The sequence below is a fragment of the Ovis canadensis genome, chromosome 18 (assembly GCF_042477335.2).
Source record: "Ovis canadensis isolate MfBH-ARS-UI-01 breed Bighorn chromosome 18, ARS-UI_OviCan_v2, whole genome shotgun sequence".
Lineage (NCBI taxonomy): Eukaryota > Metazoa > Chordata > Mammalia > Artiodactyla > Bovidae > Ovis > Ovis canadensis.
Genome location: NC_091262.1, coordinates 46,266,987 through 46,289,109, shown reverse-complemented (window position 1 = coordinate 46,289,109; position 22,123 = coordinate 46,266,987). Strand labels below are relative to the sequence as shown.

The window sequence follows — 22,123 nt, the reverse complement described above, 5'->3', positions numbered from 1 at the left end:
GATGCTCAGCCTGGTCTTCACCTCCTCACAAACCTCAAACTGAGAGCCGTGCCTCCTTGGGCCCCATCCCTCCCTGGTCACGGGGTTGTTTGTTTTCTCATCTGTCTCCCTCCCTGGATGGTGAGTGACTTTGGGGAAGGAGTTGGGTGTTGGCCCCACAGTGAGTCATGAGCAGAGGGATGGTAAGCCAAAGAGCTGGGGAAATTCACAGCATTGATGATGCAGCTGCGTCCATACTCCAGCTTCTGTTTCTTCTGCCACCATGTAAAAGTCATCTATTTTTCATCAAAAGAGAAAATGAAATCAGAGAACCATCAATTCCTCTAATCTGTTTTCCTAAGCAGCATTTAGACTCTGCCGTGGTATCTAGGAGGTCCTAAGTGACCTTATGGCAGAAAGTGAAGAGGAACTAAAAAGCCTCTTGATGAAAGTAAAAGAGGAGAATGAAAATGTTGACTTAAAGCTCAACATTCAGAAAACGAAGATCATGGCATCTGGTCCCATCACTTCATGGGAAATAGACAGGGAAACAATGGAAACAGTGTCAGGTGACTGCAGCCATGAAATTAAAAGATGCTTACTCCTTGGAAGAAAAGTTATGACCAACCTAGATAGCATATTCAAAAGCAGAGACATTACTTTGCTGACCAAGGTCTGTCTAGTCAAGGCTATGGTTTCTCGAGTAGTCATGTATGGATGTGAGAGTTGGACTGTGAAGAAGGCTGAGCGCTGAAGAATTGATGCTTTTGAACTGTGGTGTTGGAGAAGACTCTTGAGAGTCCCTTGGACTGCAAGGAGAGCCAACCAGTCCATTCTGAAGGAGATCAGGCCTGGGATTTCTTTGGAAGGAATGATGCTAAAGCTGAAACTCTAGTACTTTGGCCACCTCATGCGAAGAGCTGACTCATTAGAAAGACTCTGATGCTGGGAGGGATTGGGGGCAGGAGGAGAAGGGGACGACCGAGGATGAGATGGCTGGATGGCATCACTGACTCGATGGGCGTGAGTCTGAGTTGGTGATGGACAGGGAGGCCTGGCGTGCTGTGATTCATGGGGTTGCAAAGAGTCGGACACGACTGAGCGACTGAACTGAACTGAAGTGACCGTGACACCTTAGGCTTTCCCTGTCTAGGTGTGAAGCCACCTCTTCTCTGAAGCCCCATCCTGGATGGTCCGGTCACAGATCTCTAAGCCACGGGTGGCCACCTCACGGAACCCAGGGGCCTCGGAGCTTTCTCTTATCTTCACATCTTTAATGAGACCCAGCATTCCCCAAACCCCGTCCCAGCTCTCTGTCCTCTAGCTCTCCACTTTCAATTTCTCAGTTTCCTCCACAACCTTGACTCCACAGACCAGCTACATGTTCCTTCTGAAACCTCCACCTCATTTTCCAAAATGGTAGCCTCAGGTTCATGCAGATATGTTCCATTTCGCCTGCAGTATCTTTCTTTTCTTTTCTTTTTTTTGGCCACACTGCATGGCATGTGGAACTTCCCTGACCAGGGATCGAACCCCCACCCCCTGCAGTGTCAGAGAGGAGTCTTACCCACTGGACCACCAGAGAAGTCCTTTAAACTTAAAAAGTTTAAATTAGTTGCTAAACATTTGAAAATCAATGGATTTGCATAAGTGAATTCAGTTTATAATAACTTTTCAAGCTGTACACTTAGAATTCATGCACTTTTCTGCATGTATACTTCAATTGAAAATGTTTTACTCTGCAGATTCGTATTCAAAACCCTGATTCCCACCTCTTTTGAACACTTGGTAGGTCTGCACTGCTGGATCTCTATTCTACGTGAGCTCTGGCTGCAGCTTCCTCCTTCACCAAAAACGCCACTTCCCCCTTTTCCCCATAGTCTCCACCACGTTATTCCACTCACAGCCACTTTCCTCATTGTGTTCCTGCCCCTAGGCTTGGCATTCGAGCCAGTTCTCTTTGTGTGCTCCAAACTTTTATTTCTCACTGCCTCCTGGATGTGCTATGGGTACCTCAAACTCAGCACATCATGATTGCACCCACATCCTTTTCCCCTGTGCCCTAAACCGCTCCTAAATGATGAATCATAGCCCACCCAGTCACCTGAGGCAAAGGCCTGGGCATCTCCGGGACTCCTGCCTCTCTCTCAACCTATTAACAATTCATCAACAACTCTCATGATTCTGGAACCTGCCTGGGCCAAGCCTCTGTAGTCCTTGGCTGGGACCACAGGAGCTAATGTGGCTGGATTTTCCTGCCTCCACTCCTGCCCATCAAGTCTGCTGAGCCCTTTGCAGCCAGAAAGGTCTTTAAAATACAACAGGACCATGTCACTTCCTGCTTAGACCTTTTCTGATGGCTTCTTTTTCTTGGGGAAAAAAAGCTAAACTCCTTATAAGGAAAAAAAATCCAAACCCTACAAGGGCCTAGAACCAGGGTCTGTCTCTTTCCAGTCTTTTCCCACGCCCTCCCCTATTTTCTCTCCATACCATACATTCTCACCATATTTCAGCTCACTACCCTCCATATTTTTTTTAGCTTTTTAAAGTAAGAGATATGAGCAGAGGAGGGAGGGAGGGGAGAAAAAAAAATAAATAAAGTAAGAGATATGATCTTTATATAGTAAACTGTATACATCTTATGTTACAGCCTGACTGATTTTTTTCCTCCAATTTTTTTCATTGTGATAAAATACATAAAAATTACTATATTAAGCATTTTAAGCATATAGTTCTATGGTATTAAATACATTCGCAATGCTGTATAACCATCACTACACCCATCTCCAAGACTCTTTCATCAAGTATAACTGAAACTCTACGCACATTAAACAATAAGTCCCCACTTCCCTGTCCTCCCAGCCCCTGGCAACCACCGTCTGCTTTCCATCTCCACGCTTTTGACTACTCTAGGTACTTCATAGAAGTGGAATCATACGGTGCTTGTCCTTTTTTTTCACTTAGCATGTCCTCCAGTTTCATCCGTGTCGTAGCACACTGCAGAATTACCTTCCCTTTTAAGGTGGAATAAAACTGCCCCGTAAGTGTGACCGTGGTTTTCTTATTCATTCATCAGTCAATGGACACTTGGGTTGCTTCTATGGCTTCAGCCTCATTGATTTTTACGTATATAAACAGCTATGTAATCACTACTCAGCCTGAGGCCCAGAACACTTTGATACTCCAGGAGTCTCTTCATGTTCTTTGGCGGCAAATCTACCACTCCTGTTATTCAAACAACTTTACCATAGTTTAGCTTTGCCTGTTTTTGACTTTCATATACATGAAAGCATACAGTCTGTATCCTTTTCTATCTGAAATGTTTGCTCAATGTTATGTCTGTGAAATTCATCCATGTAGTTGTGTGTATTTTTAGCAGTTCACTCTCATTGCCATGTAGTATTCCACTGAATAAATAGCCACTATTTATGCATTCCATTGTTAATGGGAATTTGGGTACCATTATGGAATGAATTGTGTCCTGCCAAAATTCATGAATTGAATCCCTAACTACCAACGTGACTGTATTTGGAAATTGGGCCTTTAAGGAGGTTATTAGGGTTAAAAGAGATCACCAGGGTAGGGCCCTAATCCAACAGGACTGGTGTCCTTATAAGAAGAGGGAGAAGAAGTGGAAAGTAAAGACCAGGTGAAAACAAGAAGGTGGCAGTCTGTAAGCTGGAGAGAGAGGTCTCATCAGAAACCAAGCCCACTGGTACCTTAATCTTAGACTTCCAGCCTCCAGGACTATGAGAAAATACATTTCTGTTGTTAAAGTCACCCCGTCCATGGTATTCTGTTATGACACCCTGATTAGACTTATACAAGTAATTTCTAATTAGGATCCATTACAAACAAAACTACTTACATATTGTTCTACATGTGGAACATATAGAACAATATTTGGTAGACATAGACTTCCAGTACGTCCCCTACATACGAACCTTCAAGTTGCAGACTTTCAGAGATGTCAGTGTGTGTTTGCATGTCCAGTGTAGTGAGTTAGCTCATGTGTCTGGTGTCCGTTGCCACGTGCGTGCATCCTCTAAAAGCGGTAGTGCTTTGATGTACTTTGCTGTGCAGTTCTGGGGAGAGTGGGCTTCCTTGGTGGCCCAGTAGTAAAGAATCCACCTGCCAGCGCAGGAGACAAGGGTTTGATCCCTGGTCTGGGAAGATCCCCTGGAGAAGGAAATGACAACTCACTCCAGTATTCTTGCCTGGAAAACCCATGGACAGAGGAGCCTGGTGGGCTACAGTCCACGGGGTCACGAGAATCAGATGCAGCTTAGCGTCTAAACAACAACTGGGTAGAGCACAGTAGTACTCTACCATCTCCCCCCTCCTCTTGCTCCTCTATCCAGGGAGTCTCCTTGCCTGTACACTTGATTCCAGACCCTGCATGCCAGCTGCTGTATTGTACTACTGTACTTTTCAAGGTACTGTAGTGTAAGATTTAAAATGTTTTCTATATTTTTGTGTTTGTTTGCTTTTTATCTATTATTTGTGTGAAAAGTATTACAGCCCCATTATAGTATAGTGGCATAAAGCTGATTGTGCTAGTTGACTACCTAGGCTGACTTTGCTGGACTTATGAATAAATTGGACTTAACGAATATGTTCTTGGAAAGGAACTTGTTTGTATGTAGGGGACTTACTATAATTCGGTTGAGTATGTTTTCACAAGTGGGTAACAGAGTAGATGCACTGGTAAAGAGAAAGAGAGGAAGAAAGAAAAGAGGGAGGGAGGGAAGAAAGGAGAGAGGGAAAAAAGAAAGGAGGGAGGGAAGGAGGGTGGAGGGAAAGAAGGGAGGAAGCAAAGGAGGAAAGAAAAAGAAAGAGAGCTTATTTTTTTTCACAAAACCACATTAAAACCAGGGAAGTCAGGATACTATAATACTACCAACTAATCTACGAATTCAGTTTCAACCATTATCCCAATACTGTCCTTTATATCAAAAAGGTCCAGTCCATGATCACATATTGCTTTTTTGTTATCAAGTATCTTTTGCCTCTTTCAGCCTGAGACAGTCCCGCAATCTTTACTTTCATGACTTTGACACTTGTGAAGATTACAGTCTGGTTATTTTGTAGAATGTCTCTCAGTGTGTTTATCTGATATCATTCACCTTTGGCAGGAAAGTCACAGAGGTGATGCTGTGTTCTTCCCTCTGTTGATGAGTGGCACCTGGTCAATTTGTCCCATTACTGGCAACATTAACTTTTAACACTTGGTTAAGATGGCATCTGCCAGGCTTCTCCACTGTTAAATTAATTAATAAGAACAACAAGTAAATATTTTGTGGAGAGAGAGTTTAAGATTATGTAAATATTCTGTCCCTCATGATAATTTCACCTGATAACTTTAACATCCATGAATGAGTCTTGCCCACACCAAATGTTTCTACAGTGGCTGCAAAGTCTGGTTTTTCCAATTCCATTATTCCTTCTACATTTATTAGTTGGCATTCTGCTCTAAGGAGGAGGCGTCTCTTCTCCCCATTTGTTTACTGATTTATTTCTTTACATGAATACAGTCTGATAGACTGTAATCAGTATTTATTTTGATGCTCAAATTGTCCCAGATCTGGGAATTTGGAGCACTTCAAATTGATTTCTGTGTCCTTTAAAATTCTTTTAAATTAAAAAAAAAAAACATTGTGGTAAAACACACGTAAAATAAAATGTATCCTCTTGCCTGGAGACTCTCATGGACTGAGGAGCCTGGTGGGTTGCAGTCCATGGGGTCACAGAGAGTCGGACACGACTGAGTGACTTTACTTACTTACTTACTTACTTACTTCAGATATTTTAGCGTGAAATTCACTGGTATTAAGGGTATTTGCATTGTTGTGTCACTATCACCACCACTCATCTCCAGAACTCTTTTTTTAATCGATGTTCCTTTTTGAAATTTTCGTTTGTTTTTGGCTGCACTGGGTCTTTGATGGGGTCCACGGGCTCTGCGTTGCTGCACACGAGCTTTCTCTAGTTGTGGTGTGCGGGCTTCTCACCACGGCGGCTTCTCATTGTGCAGCACGGGCTCGCGGGCTCGCGGGCTCAGTAGCCGCAACTCTCAGGCACAGGCCCAGTAGTTGTGGCTCATTGGCTTAGTTGACCTGCAGCATTTGGAATCTTAGTTCCTGGGCCAGGGATTGAACTTGTGTTCCCTACACTGGCAGGCAGATTCTTAGCCACTGGACCACCAGGGAAGTCCCCCAGACTCCATCCTATAAAATTGAAACTCTGTCGTCATTAAACAATAACTCCCTTTTTCCTACTCTCAGCCCCTGGAAACCACCATTCTCCCATTTCTTTGACTCTGACTACTCTGAAAGTGAAAGTGAAGTCACTCAGTCGTGTCCGACTCTTTGTGATTCCATGGACTGTAGCCCAGCAAGCTCCTCTATCCATGGGATTCTCCAGGCAAGAACACTGGAGTGGGTTGCCATTTGAAATAATACAGTATTTGTCCTTTTATGACTGACTTTTTTCACTTAACACCATGTCTTTAAGGTCCATCCATGCTATCGCATGTGTCAGTTTCCTTCCTTTTTAAGTCTGAATAACACCCTACCATATGTATGACCACATTTTGTTTATCCATCCAGTCATCAATGGGACATTTGAGTTGCTTTCACCTTTTGGCTATTGTGAATAATGTTGCTATGAACGTAAGTGTACAAATATTTCTTTGAGTCCCCTTCTTTCAATGCTTTTGAGTATATACCAGAAGTGAGATTTCTGGATCATATGGTAACTCTATTTTCAATTTTTTGAGGAATCACCATGCTGTGTTCCATAACAGCTACAGGGACAGTCCGAGAGTGTTCCAACTTCTTTACATTCTTGCCAATACTTGCTATTTTTGTTTTTTCATAGTAGCCATCCTAATCCCAGTGGGACAGACTCTCATTGTAGTTTTGATTTGCATTTCTCTAATGAGCATCTTTGCAGGTACCTGTTGGACATTTGTGTATCTTCTTTGGAGCAAGTCTATTCAGGTTGTTTGCCTATATTTTAATTGGATTGTTTGTTTTGTTGTTGTTGAGTGTAGGAGTTCTTTATATATTCTGAATATTATCTCATTTCCTTTTGACATGTCCCCATCATTCTTTGAGTACTTTCCAACTGAAACTGTAAGATGTTTCAGCTGTTTATTTCCCCTGCCTCACCCTTGGGAGTAGCCATTTCTCCAAGGAGCCCTAGTTTCTTTTAGCGGAGAATGGCGTTAAGAAGCCTATCTGGGTTCCAGGTTTGCTCATTGCTCTTGTTGGGGAGGGCTGGGGGTGCTGTTTCCAGGCCCTGTACAGTGGCCAGAGCTAGAGAATATTTGCACGTGTGTACTTACATTTATATTTATTTCTGTATCCATATGTTGAAAACTGTAAGTCGTATCAATAACTCTATTTCTAATCCACCACTGGAGTCATTCTAGCTTCTTCCCTTTTCATATTTGCAACTTCTTTCTCCAACAGCAAGAACTCTGCCTCCCAACATCCTCAATATGTTAACCTATTGCTCAGTCCCTCTGTGTATAGCCAATCTCCTGACCCCAGCGGCTGCCACTTCACTTGGCCAACTCAAGGTTGCTTCACCGCAACCCTCCTGCCGCCTTCAACAAGTATCAGGAAAGGGGTAGGGACCCTAATGGCCTTTTGAGTGAATTCTGAATATTGTCACCCTGCTTATTTAACTTCTATGCAGAGTACATCATGAGAAACACTGGACTGGAAGAAACACAAGCTGGAATCAAGATTGTCGGGAGAAATATCAATAACCTCAGATATGCAGATGACACCATCCTTATGGCAGAAAGTGAAGAGGAGCAAAAAAGCCTCTTGATGAAAGTGAAAGAGGAGAGTGAAAAAGTTGGCTTAAAGCTCAACATTCAGAATATGAAGATCATGGCATCCGGTCCCATCACTTCACGGGAAATAGATGGGGAAACAGTGGAAACAGTGTCAGACTTTATTTTTTGGGCTCCAAAATCACTGCAGATGGTGACTGCAGCCATGAAATTAAAAGACGCTTACTCCTTGGAAAGAAAGTTATGACCAACCTAGATAGTATATTCAAAAGCAGAGACATTACTTTGCCGACTAAGGTCCGTCTAGTCAAGGCTATGGTTTTTCCTGTGGTCATGTATGGATGTGAGAGTTGGACTGTGAAGAAGGCTGAGCACCAAAGAATTGATACTTTTGAACTGTGGTGTTGGAGAAGATTCTTGAGAGTCCCTTGGACTGTAAAGAGATCCAACCAGTCCATTCGGAAGGAGATCAGCCTGGGATTTCCTTGGAAGGAATGATGCTAAAGCTGAAACTCCAGTACTTTGGCCACCTCATGCAAAGAGTTGACTCATTAGAAAAGACTCTGATGCTGGGAGGGATTGGGGGCAGGAGGAGAAGGGGACGACCGAGGATGAGATGGCTGGATGGCATCATGGACTCGATGGACGTGAGTCTGAGTGAACTCTGGGAGTTGGTGATGGACAGGGAGGCCTGGCGTGCTGCGATTCATGGGGTTGCAAAGAGTCGGACACGACTGAGTGAACTGAACTGAACTGATTAAATTATTGAGGAAGGAAGAAAGCAAGTGAGTGAGGACTGTGCCGGGTTTTAATGAGTGGGTGGACAGCTCCTGTGCATTTCTGCCCTGTGTAATTAGCTGAAAGCTCGGGGACTTGCCTTTAATGGCCCCCAGGGCTGTGACTTCACCTGTGTGTCACTGTTCCTGGGAGGCTCCTGGGCTGGCCCCTGGGGCAGGGATGCCCACCAGACTGTGATGACCCAGTCTGCTCTGGCTCTGCACTTGTAAGGCTGGATGAATGCTGGCAGCTGCTGGAGGTGGCGATGCTGCCCTGGGCCCACCTAACACTTGAGCCCTACCCAGAGCCCCTGGACCTGGTAGGGTCAAGCATGTTGCTGGGGCCTTGGGCCTCCCCCAACCAGCTAGGGGAACCAAGTAGGTCTGTCCTGGGAGATCAGGTTAGAAACTGGAAGAGATTTATAATTGATACAGAAGCTCTTAGCTGAGCACAACCTCTTCACTATATTCACCACTCCCCACTCCCATGCATTTAAGCTTCACTTATAGGTCCAAATTGTTTATAGGTTCCACTCTCATCCCAGCCACGAGAATGTAAAAGGTTTTGCCTGCCATTGTATCCAGCCTTTCCACTAACACGGCGACTTGGTAAGAGGATGCGTGCTAAGTGGCTTCAGTCGTGTCCAGGTCTTTGGGATCCTGTGGACTTTAACCTACAAGGCTCCTCTGTCCATGGGATTCTCCAGGCAAGGCTACCAGGGTGGGTTGCCATGCCCTTCTCCAGGGGATCTTCCTGATCCAGGGCTTGAACCCACATCTCCTGCATCTCCTGTATTGCCAGGCGGGGTGTTTACCACCAGCACCACCTGGGAAGCCTGGGAAGGAGAGCACACCTCTGTCCAAAAGAAGCCCTGCTCAGGCCCACCACTAGGTTTCAGTGATTCTTGGCAGCCAGGCCAACTCATGCCCGCCTGCCTCTCAGTCCAGGGAGGCCATAGGCATGAGAGCTCACTGAGACCTATCATGTGCAATGCCTTCAGGGTGCAAGGGGGAGAACCCTCACCCTCAGAGAACTCACCACAGTCCATTGGATGTCACAGAGCCCCTCCAGTCAGGAAGCAGAAGCCCTGCCCTGTTCACCCAGAGATGCCCTGCCAGGGACTAGGGCTGAGGGAGCAACACCCTCAGAGTGCTGAAAGCAGAGAAGGTGAGGGTGATAGAGAATCTGGCAGAGAGTCTGCAGAAAGGCAGATCAGGCTTTCCAACAGATGGCTGAGGTGCATTTAAGCAGGCCTGAACCGTATATAATTTGGGGGCCCTGAAAGAAAAATAATATGACCCAGAATTGATACAGAATCTTGGAAGATGTCCTGAATCTTGAGCCTCCTTGGCTGACTTGGAAACCTCCCCTGGCTGACAGCACATCCTTACCTAGAGATTCCTGACTGTCCAGGACTCTCCGGGCCTCACCTCCTCAGGAAGACTTTCAGAGCTGCCTAAGAACCCGCCTCTCTATTCAGAGTATGTGGTTCTGTTCATTTTTCTCCCACCCCTTCTACAGTTCTTAAGGGCAGGTACTATGTCTTCCCTGGGCTTCCCAGGTGGCTCAATGTTAAGGAATCCGAGACACAGGAGATACAGGTTCGATCCCTGGGTCAGGAAGATCCCCTGGAGGAGGTCATGGCAACCCACTCCAGTATTCTTGCCTGGGAAATCCTACGAACAGAAGAGCCAGGTGGGTTATCGTCCGTGGGGGCGTGAAGGGTCAGACACGACTGAGCATGCACGCACCTGGCACTGTGTCTTCCTTACATTGTCTCTAGTAGAAAGCAGGTGCTTAATAAGCATTACTAGAACAAATAGAAGAAAGGGAAGAAGCAACAAGATTTTGTTAAGGGGCAGAGATATTTTTATTTATTTAAAGTATTTAGCTTATTTATTTGTCATTTTTGGCTGCTCTGGGTCTTCGCTGCTTTGTGCTTGCAGGCTTTCTCTAGCTGCAGCGAGTGCGGGCTACTCTTCTCTTGTTGTGGAGCACAGGCTCTTGGCACATGGCTCAGTAGTTGTGGTGTATGGGCTTAGCTGCTGCTAGGCATGTGGGATCTTAGTTTCCCGACCAGAGATCTGGACCATGTCTCCTGCATTGGAAGGCAGATTCATAACCACTGGATCACCAGAGAGGTCCTAAGGGGAAAGATATTTTAAACTTTAATTATGTGCCAGGCAACTTGCATATGTTATTCTGTTCAAATTATCCCAACAACCCATTCTCTCTATCATATAGACGGGGAAATCGAGATTTGGGGAGGGAAGCTGCTTGTCTGACTTGCCCAGATAGTAAATGAAGGGGCCTAGGTTCCAAAGCACATGTTCTGTCCCCTTTTGGGTAATACAAAAGAATGGAGTCTCAGGCAAGAAGGAGAAGCTGGCAGAACACAGTCTACCAGAAAGGAGACTGACTCAGGGTCAGAAGGGGGAGCATGGGAACCAGGTGGGAAGGAGGGGATGGGAGCAGGTATGGAACACACACTCAAGAAAGAAGTGAGAAGATAATCGGAATCCAGCCAGGGAACTCTCCTAGAAAAATATGACTGCCCAGGGCTCTGGAGTGACTGAGCTCAATTCAATTCTGAAAACTTGAACCAACATTTCCTGAGTGGCTGTCATGTATGTGGGCCTGGGTTGGGTGCTAGGCCAGCAGACTGATGTTTCCTCCCCAGAGAGCTTGAGTAAACCTCTGTCATACTCAGCAGAGGGTATCAGGAGCCACAGGAAGGGGTCTTGTATGTTCAAAGGTGGTGTGACTGTGTGATCCTGTCTGGTCCTGGAGTGGCTTCCTATCAGAAGAGGCGGAGAGCAGGAGGGCCTATGGAACTGGGAAGTGAGTGCACAGCACTTTACAGTCTACAAAGCACATCAGTGTGTGTAGTTGTCTCCAAGAGCACCAGGTAAGGAAGGAGAAACAACTGTATCCCCTGCATGGTGCGGTGCACAGGGCCTGACAGGCGGAAGCTGCACAGTTTGTCTTTGGTAAGTTAACACACGGGCCAAAGAGACCAGGAAGCAGCTCCTCCCTGCAGGACCTGCCCACACCCTGCTCAAACTCACGTCCACTGAGTCGGTGATGCCATCCAACCATCTCATCCTCTGTCACCCTCTTCTCCTCCTGCCCTCAATCTTTCCCAGTATCAGGGTCTTTTCCAATGAGTTGGCGCTTCACATCAAGTGGCCAGAGTATTGGAGCTTCAGCTTCAGTATCAGTCCTTCCAATGAATATGCAGGGTTGATTTCCTTTAGGACTGACTGGTTTGATCTCCTTACTGTCCAAGGGATTCTCAAGAGTATTCTCCAGACCTATGCAGGGTCAGATGAAGACCTTTATTTATGGGACCTGAGCCTGGAGAAAAGAATAAAACGCGCCCCAACCCCCCTCCACTTACAAATTACAAATTAAAATAAAGCTAATCCTAAATCACAAAATAAGAGTAAGAAGTCCTGCCATGGTCTGAGTTCTTCCACTATGACTCTACAACGATTTTTCAAAACTGGATTGTTTCTCCAAAACTTCTCGTCTGGGGCATGCCTTGCTTTGCTGGTGCCAAGGCACACATGAGGCCTGGCCCATCCAGCCCGAGCTTGGGCACTCCACTTCTTACTGATTCCAGTGTGGATTCCTGGAGACAGGACCTCGGAGATGGAGACTGATGTCCAGCTGAGGGGTCCAGGAGCCTGGATTTAGACATGACATCATCACTCAGCAATCGTGCACATTCCGATCGATCAGCCGCTGAATCTCTGTGACCTTTGGATTCCTTATCTAAATAATAGACTCTAATAGCTACATTGTGGGGCTGGACATGAGGGAAAATGAAATGAGGAATGCAAGGGCCTAGCACAGGATCTTGGGCACTGTGCCTGCTCAGGGAGTACCCTTAGATTTCTGCAGTTCTAGTCGGAACACTGGTGGCTCAGATGGTAAAGAATCTGCCTGTAATGCCAGAGGCCTGGGTTAGATCCCTGAGTCGGGAAGATCTCCTAGAGAAGAGAATGGCTACCCATTCCATTGTTCTTGCCTGGAGAATCCCATGGACAGAGGAGCGTGGTGGGCCACAGTCCTTGGGGTTGCAGAGTTGGACATGACTGAGCAACTCACACACGAGGTCAGAAGCAGACCTTGGCTGCAATGGAGCAGAAACTGGAAACCAACTGTGTTAGAGCGGGTGGGATGGCAGGGCCTGCCTGTGAGCCAGGGTCTTTCCCACACCTGACCTCACCAGATGGCTCAGCCTTAATTCCTGGCCTAAGACGGGCCTTCAGTCCCTGGGCCTGCCCCTCTCTCCTCCAGGCCACGCGGAAGGGATTAGTCAGGAAGTGTGCACAATGGGCTTATTGTTATTACGATAATAACTTTGGATCTGGAGAATTCCAGGGGTGGGGTGAGGGTGCTGAGGGTAACTCAAGACGTTAGGGTAGGTTTTTTCTGAGGGTAACAGACTGGAAGGTGAGCTTTGAGTGGGCTGTCCAAAGGGAAGCCCTCCTTAACCTTCCCCTCCCCCGTTCTCCTGACCTATGTCCCCTACACCTGTGTGACCCCACACTCCCCCAAACTTCCCTCCATATTTTCCCTGCCTTTGCCCACCCCTGGGCCTTCATACCCTCTCTCTGTTGAAGGATTGCCCAACTCTGCCTGTAACCATCCTGAACAGGAAGTGCCTGGAAATTTGTGTCCCCCAAGGACTGGCCATGCAGAAGTATCAATACCCTAGCTCTCTTTGCCCCTGACTGGGACAACTCTGAGGTTGTCCCATGGGAATGAGCCAAAGTCACCCTCTGTGTGACTTCCGCTAAATTGATACTCTTGGTCGGCTTCTTTCTTTTTGCTTCCCTGTCCCACTTCCCCGTTCCTCTGCTCTGCGTTTCTCCTCGAGAACTTCCTGCTAAATCACTCTCATAAAGATCCGTCACTCAGTAGGCCTCGGGGAACACAGGCCCAGGCCCAGTGGAGGAGGAATCTGGGAGAGGCCTGTCACGTGTATGACTGGCTTCTGGGAATTGTGTGTGATGTGAGTGTTCAGCCCACCTCTGTCCTTGCAGAGGGGCCTCACTGGCCTGTCCCTCCTGCAGCCCTGGAGTGGATGGAGGTGCTGACTGAACCTTCTGCTGGCAGAGAGTAGGCTCTTAACATACACCCTTTGGGGTCAAGGTTGAGATTCTCAGTCACTTCCTTCTTCAGCAGAGCAGGTCTGTGAGAATTTGGGAGCCCCTGCTTGTGGCATGGAGCCAAGCATACCTGTTCCACAGATGTGAGGCCAGCCTTAGGGAGGCGGGCCGGGCACAGGGAACTCCGTCCTTCGGAGGTCCTGCTCAAATCCTTGCTCCCTTCCACTTTGCGGGGCAGAAAGGAATAAACTGTGTTCTAGGTGCCCAGCAACCAAAGGCAAAGTGGCTGAGCGGCGGTCATGAATAGCGCGAGCAGGGAATCAAGAGGGCAGGCACACGCCTGGAGCCTGAGCCGAGCGCTGAGACAGTAAACACAACTGCAACAGAGAAGGACATGCCCCACTCCAACACACACACACCACACACAGGCCTGCGGGAAGGGAGCCTGCTGGCAGTGAGGGCAGAGGCAGGCCAGAGCACTTAGAGGCTGCCCAGTAAAGCCACCCCTGAACAAAAGCGAGACCCTTGATGTTCTGAACCCTCACCAGCACCCTCACAGAGAGGGTTGGGCAGGATGGCCTGGGAGGTAGGTAGGTAGGGTTTCTAGATACAAGACACAGCTAAATCTGAATCTCAGAGAAACAAGGTAGTTTTAGTATAAGCTTGTCCTCAACATTGCACAGGACGTACTTACACTAAAAAGTTATTCGTTGTTTATCTGAGATTTAAATTTAACTAGGTGTCCTGTATTCAGTAAGCAATATCCCCCACCCCCGGAATCTAGCACCCCTAGTGGGGAACAACAGGGTTGAAGAAACAGGATGTTTCTCCCAGCAGCCGGCCGACTCAGGGGGACAGGTGCACTGGTTTTCAGTTTCAGAAGGGCTGTCCTGGGAGAAAGTCAGAATCAGAAGATGGAAACAACTGTCTGAAATAGCATCTGTATGGCCTGTTCTAGAAGAGACTAAGTGGCCGAGAGAAGACACGGTGCTGGTTACAGAGCTGGTACCTGCTCCCATGAAAGCTCGAGCCTCTGTGCCTTGGTCTCCCTGTAAGAAATAAAAACTTAACGTGGTCCATTTTCAAGGACAGCTAGCCCAGAGTGACAGCCTGCTGATATAATAGCCATTAGGGTACTTGCGTGGGAAAATCCAGACAAAGGAGAATGGAATGCCTAGGATTTCGGCACAGACTCGTTCTATTGGTGAATTCAAAACATAAGAATGGGAAGAAGTGTGTGGGGAGAATAATAAATCCAGGTGACATTCAGGAAGATTGTTAACCCTTTGTACCCAGCCAATGAGGAGCTGGGGGAGGGACTTGCATGCCGAGAGGATGAAGAACCCATTGTAACTACTCCGGGTGTGCCTGCCCACGAGACACCCCATCTTGCAACACTGTTCTTAAAGCCTCGCTTCCAGCTGCACCTCATGCCTCTAAGTCCATTCTCTGGGTTTGGGCCGGTGAGTTTTATCTCCCACATGCCCATCTGAGTTCTCCGTGGACGTGCCTTCTATCCCAATCAGCCTGGCAGACCACATCAGCCTCTCTTCTGTCCTTAATCCTTTTTCCTCCAGCGTGACTGCTCTGAGGTGGATGCAGAAGCTATTATGTCTCCCTGGTTGGCCCGCCTGTGGATGTGGGAGTCAAGACGGTGAAGTGGAGCCTTGAGGCCATGCCCACAGGACTCACCAGGCTGCCCAGAAACGGCCCTGCCAGGCTCTTGCTCCATCTAGCCCTGCATCTGGTGACCGGGTAGCCCTGGGCCCCTGCCTGGAGGAGAGATGCTTCTGAATGGTCACTGGTTTCAGCCTTCAGCCCCAGTGGAGGCTGAGGCCCTTCATCTCCGTCCTGGAAACCTCTGCCAGCTTAGCCTTGTTGAAGAGGGCAAAGCCTCAGAATAGATGCCCAATTCAGGCCTTGCTGGACAGAACGTGCAGCCATCTGGAGCCCAGGCGGGCTAGAAGGATACTTGCAGGCCATTCACACCTACCCCTCCCCACTATGCATACGGGGAACCAAGGCCCTGAAGCGAAAGGCATTTGTCCAAGGCCAGTGCAGGACTCCAGGCCAAGCAGGGCTCACAGCCCCTGCTCAGGGCTCAGCAAGCTGCCACACATGACCCAAGTCTTGGCATCAACCCACATATACTGTGCTATGAACATGTACACCCCCAATAACCCAAGACACGTCCCAGTCTCTGTAGCTTCCTTGTCTCCATGTACACATGAGGCAAAGGAGGCTCCCAGAGCTGCCGATATGTGCCTGAAGCTGGTGAGTGGCAGGGCAGTGTTCAGCCCCAGGCCCCCACCTGCAAGGGGCTCCCCAGGTGGCGCCAGTGGTAAAGAACCCACTTGCTAATGCAGGAGACATAAGAGACACAGGTTCGATCCCTGGGTTGGGAAGATCCCCTGGAGTAGGTCATGGCAACCTACTCCAGTATTCTTGCCTGGAGAATCCCCATGGACAGAGGAGCCTGGTGGGCTACGGTCCATAGAGTCACAAACTGTCAGACACGACTGAAGCAAGTTAGTACACACTCACCCCACCTGCAAATTGGCTGTTCCCTCTGTCCTCTGCTCTGTTTGTCTGTTCACGGAGCTCTCTTCTGCCAGTTTTCCCCAGGGCCTCCCTGGTTTCTCCTTCAAAACCCTTCTTTCACCGTTGCTCCTCTTAGGTCCTCCCCCACTGTGCCTCACTGCAGACTCACCTTCCACCCCAGCACTCTTGGCATTTGCACAGATCTCTAGAGTTTACAAAGCCCACCCCAGGATATTATGTCATGATGGTGGCCCCAGCTGAGACTCCAGACCCAGGGAGCACCTGTGCCTCTCAGGCAATTACCCTGGAGAGGACAGAAGGAGACCCCACGTGCACAGGGTTCCCTGTAAAATGTCCGGCTGTTCCCCAGCAAATGGAAACAGGCCCTGAGCCAGCTCGGCTGCAGAGGGAAGGATCCTGGGAATGCAGGCTTCCCAGGCTGCAGCTCAGCGCCTCTCTCTGCTTGCGAGCATCACCCCCACTTCTCAGCACCTGCACGGAGAACTGAAGAACGCCCTGCTCATCACTGCCCCGGGAGCTGCAGACTGGGAATCCAGCTGCCAGTCCTCATTCCTCCCGGCCCTGCAACCCCGTGAGGCCAGGCATGCAGCCCCTTGACTGCTCCTTGTCCCCACAGGGCCCCCACCTCCACACACATCTACCTGTGCCAGCTCCAAGGGGCCCCAGCCAAGGACTCCTGAATGGCACGGCAGGAATGAGGTCCTCTTTAGTAAGTCTTTCCTTGTCAAGCTTTCTCTAATTCTCCAGGGACCCCTGGGCCCAGAGCAGAGGGGCTTTTCACCAAGTTCTGGCTCACAGGCTGCCCTGGACTTTGAGTCAAAAGACCTAAAGTGAAGTACCAGCTCTGCTGCTTTTGAGCTGTAATCTGGCAGGGCTGCCAGGTACAGCTGTGCAGGGTGTATACCTGGTGATTCACAGCGGGGTTCAGAGACGAGGCAGCAGGTGTATCACCTGGGAGCTTGTTAGAAACACAGAAGCTGGGGCCGCCCCTCAGAGTGATAGGATCAAGATCTGTTTTCACAAGATCTCTGGGTGATTCAAACATTGAAGTCTGAGAATCACTGATGGATAACGCTCCTGGAAAACACCGCGCACACAGGCTGTGGAGTGAGTGACACCCCTGGAGCCCTGCGACATGCTGGCTGGGCTCGGGCAAACCTTCTCTGGGTCTCATTTCCTGGTCTGCCAAATGGAGCCTAAAAACGCCTCTCTCTCAGAGTTGTTGTGTAACTCAATAGAATGAGGACAGAGCCTTAAGGGGGCTGGTCCCCAAGGCAGGGGGCTCGGGTGGGCACCCCCGCCTCTCCTGGGAGGTGAGCTTGGGAATGCTCACCATAATGAGGGCTTTTAGGAAAAATGGGATTTTTTAGATTGAGGAGTTAGAAAGGATTTTTGAGACTCCTCTGCTCAAGCAGATTCCCAGTGATCGCTCAGCAGTTTTACAGATGATTAAACCGAGGAAAGAGAGGTGAAACAGCAAAACCTGATGGTCAGTGGCTGGGCTGAGATTGGAGCCCGGGGCCTTTTTCATTTTGCTGTTGCATAAGCCCAGGCAGTCTCCTAAAACTGTTCTTGCCATCTATCCATCTCTGCCTGTCTTCAGCACCTCGTGGAGATAAACTGGAGGGAGCTGGATACAATTTGCATCTTTTAAATAGAGAATATCTAAGCAAATAAAATGGATAGCTCTGTATCACGCTTAGACAGGGGGATGTCAGGATAGATGAGACCACGCAAGGAGGGTTTCAGCACCTATGTTCTAGCCACTTGTAATGTTGCCGGGCAGTGCGCTGGGCACACAATGAACAAGACACCTCAGCAATCCTCACCTTCCACCCAGTCTGGAAAGGACACCTGACATGAGCATCAGGAAAGCTAACAGTCAGTGTGAGGCCTTGGGTGCCAAGTCTACCAACTTTCCGTGTTACTAGAGGAGTTTTGAGAAGGATGAGACATTATTGGGTGGAGCAGACACGAAAGATTCTAGAAGATGCTGGACTGGAAAGGCCTGAAGGCAGAGGATTTAGATGGAAAGGAGCAGAGAGCAATAAGTGCAAAGGTACACACTTGCAAGGTGTGTTTAAAGGACAGGGGGTGGCTTGATTCATCTCAGTCTGTTCTGGCTGCCACAGCAAAAGGCCAGAGACTGGGTGGCTTATAGAAGCTTATTCTCAAGGCTGGGAAGCCCAAGATTAAGGAAAGGTGGGTTCACTGGCTGGTGCGGGCTGACTTCCTGTTCATGGATGGTGTCTTCTTGCTGTGTCCTGGCACAGTGAAGAGGCAAGAGCACTCTGGCTCTTTGGGATCCCTTTCATAAGAACACTGACCCCATCCTTGAGGACTCCTCCTTCACACCTAATCACCTCCCAGTGGCCTTACTTTCAAATACCATCAGGTTGGGGGGTGGGATTTCAACATATAACAAGCATTCAGACCATAGCAAGAGGTCAGCAAACTTTTTCTGCAGAAGGATATTTCTGATCTAGGGGCAAGATAAAAATGGGGCTGAAAAGTCTGGGTATGGGGGATGGTACTCACATGATGCTGGGCATGAAATACCAGGTTAAAGAATCTGGTGTTTTTCCAAACCTGTGTCAGAAGTAGGAAAGCATAATATTCAGACCTCCTGAAACTGGATCCCTCTTCCAAGACACATTCTTCCTAGATAAGTGACTCCCAAGATCCCAGGAAGAGGACCCATAAGTATGCCTTTCACTGAAAGTGGTGGGACCGAGTGAGGAACGAAAGGTTTGGGGGATAAAACTGAGAGTCTGAGATACCTAAGAATCCTCTAAGTGCTTCAGTTAAATTACTGAGGTTATTGAATATTTGACTCTGGAGCTGAGCTGAAGATGGAGATAGTATTTTGAATTCTGGGAGAAGCAAGCGCATCTGGGAAAGGAGCATTGGGAGAGAAGAGAACACAGCTTAGGACAGAGCGCTGAGGTGGTTCTATTCTGCAGGTCGGCTGGGGACCAGGAGAGCTGGAGAGGCAGGAAGAAAACAGCAGACTGTGATGCCCGGAAGCCAGGAGGAGAGGGTGACTGAAGAGGGGAGTGGCATCTGTGTCCAGTGCTACTGAGAGCTTGGGAGGACAAGACGAGACAGTGAGGACCTCGTGACGTGGGGGTCTCTGATGACCTCACAAGAGCTGATCAGTGAGGAGGTGGGCGTAGGAGTCAGAGAGAAGGGAGGTGACACACACCATTCTTTGGGAACGTTCTCACCTTTGCAAAACAGCCAAAATTAAGCATTAGTCATAGGGAAGGACGAGGGATGGAACTAAATCCACACACTTTCCGTGAGTGCCCACTCTGTCCTAGGCACAGTGCCAGGCACAGGGATACAAAGGTGGGAAGAGACAGGCCCAAATAACTATACTCCAATATGATCAGCATCCAAATACAGTGCACACAGCAAGCAGTATTGGCAAGAGGAATGCTGGAGCCACAGATTCTGTGTCTGGGGATCAGAAAAAGCATCACAGAGTGGGCTCTAGCTGACTTGATCCTTACAGATGAGGAAGATGGAGGAAGAAGAGGTTTGCCAAGCTGCAGGAAAATTTTCAAAGGGACAGAGTTCAGAAAGAACAGGGAGAGTTTGGGGACCAACAAGTGGCCGGATCTGGCCTGATGGGGGTGGTGATGGTGGATCACAGGGAGTGACAGGGAACGCCTTAGAAAAATAAGCTGGCCATGACAGAATGGGCCTCCACACCTTGCTAAAGAGACTGAAGTCTCTAAGAAGGAGAAATGGGAGGAAAAATACATTGGTTCATCTGCTGTGTGCCAGGCATAGAGCCACTACCTTATACGTTTTCAACATGGGTTTTGCAACATAAGACAGACCAAATCCTGGTTTGCAAGGTATGACAGCTATGTGACCTTGCATCCTTTAACCCAGCAAGTCTCAGTTTCACGTGCAACAGGTCAAGGATAATGCTTATCATATGGAATTATTGCAAGGCTTAAATTAGATAATAAAAAGCCACTACCAAAATGATAATTTACAATAGAGTGATATTGGCAAGATTAGACTTGCATTTTAGAAAGGTTCTTCTTGTAGTGGTGGGCAGGACAGAAGGGGGTCTGCTGGGGAGGGGACAGATGGGTGGCAGGAGGGACTAAGGCCAGTGAAGAGCTACTGTAGAATTATTAATAATTAATCAAGAAGAAAAACAAAACAATGAGCTATTGAGGGAGCTCAGAAGAGAGCCGAACGCTGAGTACCTTACAGAAAATTGGCCTGGGGATGGTGAGAAGGACCACTTCATAGGAGGTTCCATGGCTGAATGAGGGGGGTTCCTGTGAATGAAGGGATGTAGGGGGACAGTGAGGGGGCAAGGTAAAGAATGAGGAAGAGGGATGGAGAATGACAGGCTTTTCTAGCTTGAGTGGGCAGTGGAGTTCTTAACTGTGTTGGCAGATGCAGGAGAAAATGTGGGTTTGGGGAGACTATTTAATTTTGGGCAAATTGAGTTTGAAGATTCTACAGAATGCCAGATGGAGAAGGCCTGAGGAAGCTGGAAATAGAGATCAGGAACTCCAGCAAGCAGGGGCCTGGAGATTCAGATCTGAGCTATTGACAGGCAGGGGGGAAAGCCTGGCTCCTGGAGAGAGAGGACCAAGGTCCAGATGGCATCTAAGCAGTGGTGATTCTGGAAGGTCCCTAAGAATCCAGTTTTTAGATCAGGTCCCTAAGAATCCAGTTTTTAGATCAGGAATAATTTAAGACATAGCTCATACAGAATGTTGGTTTGTTAGAAAGTGCAGGTGCTTCAGTTATTTTGATCTAGACCCAGAGACTCAGAGCTAGAAGGGACCACCTCATCTTTTGTTTATTCATACCTTTCAGGGCCAGGCAATGTGAATGAGCAAAAGGAGATGGAAGAAGGCTGCTGCCTGCGAGTAGAGTGCCCACTTGGAGGGCAGAAGGAAGAATGGAGTCAGAAAGTCAGAGCAGCACAGTGAAGACCCAGGTCTACCCGAAGGCTTCACTGTGAACCACCCTGGGTTTTAGTGGAGAGATGGTCTGGAGATGTTGCAAGGTGATATAGAAGTGGCCTGGTTGGGAATAACAGAATGGGGGTCTTTGTGGTACTCCTCCCCCCAAATGTTTATCCACTTTGGAACTGTGGTATGTTGACAGCTGATTAAAGTCCCCATTTTACAGATGAGAAAACTGAGTCTCCAAGTGATTCAAGAGACCAATGCTAAAGGGGGCTGCAGTGGATGTGAACCCAGGTTTCTTGGCTCCATCCAGGTCATGTATGGCCACCTGAGCTGAGGAAAGGTGGGAAACAGGACCAGGGGTGCCTGGGGACTGAGACCCACAGGGTGGGGATGAGGAGAGAGGCATACCACTTCAAGTTCAAGCTGCTAGTTTTGCAGAGTGTAAAATTACTGCCCAAGTCCCAGAGAATAAACAGAGTTAACACCCCATTAAATACAATGGACTTTCAACGTGAGCTTCAGACGTGCCCAGATTGAAACTAGCTGAGCAGGAGCTGGCCCGTGAGTAAAATGTATCACAGGCATTGCCTTAACGTTTCCAAAAGAGAAAAACCCAGTGTGGGGAGAAGAAAGCGCCAGCAGCAGCTCTGCAGGCTCGGGGCTGAGAATCCGGTAATGAAGTCTTTCTGGAAGGTAAGAAAGGGCTGTGTGCTGCATGCTATTTTTAAACCTGCTGGAGCAGCACGTGTATCCTGCCCCGCGCACTTTCTCCAGCAGAGGAGGGGCCCCAGGGAATGCAGCCAGGAATTTAGATGCTATTTATTGTATTTCCTTTTATCAGTCAAATGATTTTCCTATTTCCCACATAGATAAAGATCTTCCGCTTACCGCTCCAGCTTGTTGACCTTGTCAGGACTGCTGTGCAG

The 22,123-nt window shown here is 48.2% G+C and overlaps 1 protein-coding gene across 4 annotated transcripts in view; it reads right to left on the bottom strand.

Moving 5' to 3' along the window:
- Positions 1 to 10,409: 10,409 nt before the first annotated feature.
- HMG20A (high mobility group 20A) overlaps positions 10,410 to 22,123 on the bottom strand; it is a 100,697-nt gene continuing 88,983 nt past the window's right edge. For 2 of the 4 annotated variants that reach the window (XR_011250454.1, XR_011250455.1), the window contains 2 exons: positions 11,632 to 11,877; positions 10,410 to 10,707 (listed from right to left, as the gene is read on the bottom strand). The gene's annotated coding sequence lies outside the window, so the exon portion shown is untranslated. The remainder of the gene's footprint in view (positions 10,708 to 11,631; positions 11,878 to 22,123) is intronic. The other 2 variants (XM_069560155.1, XM_069560161.1) reach the window with 1 other exon arrangement.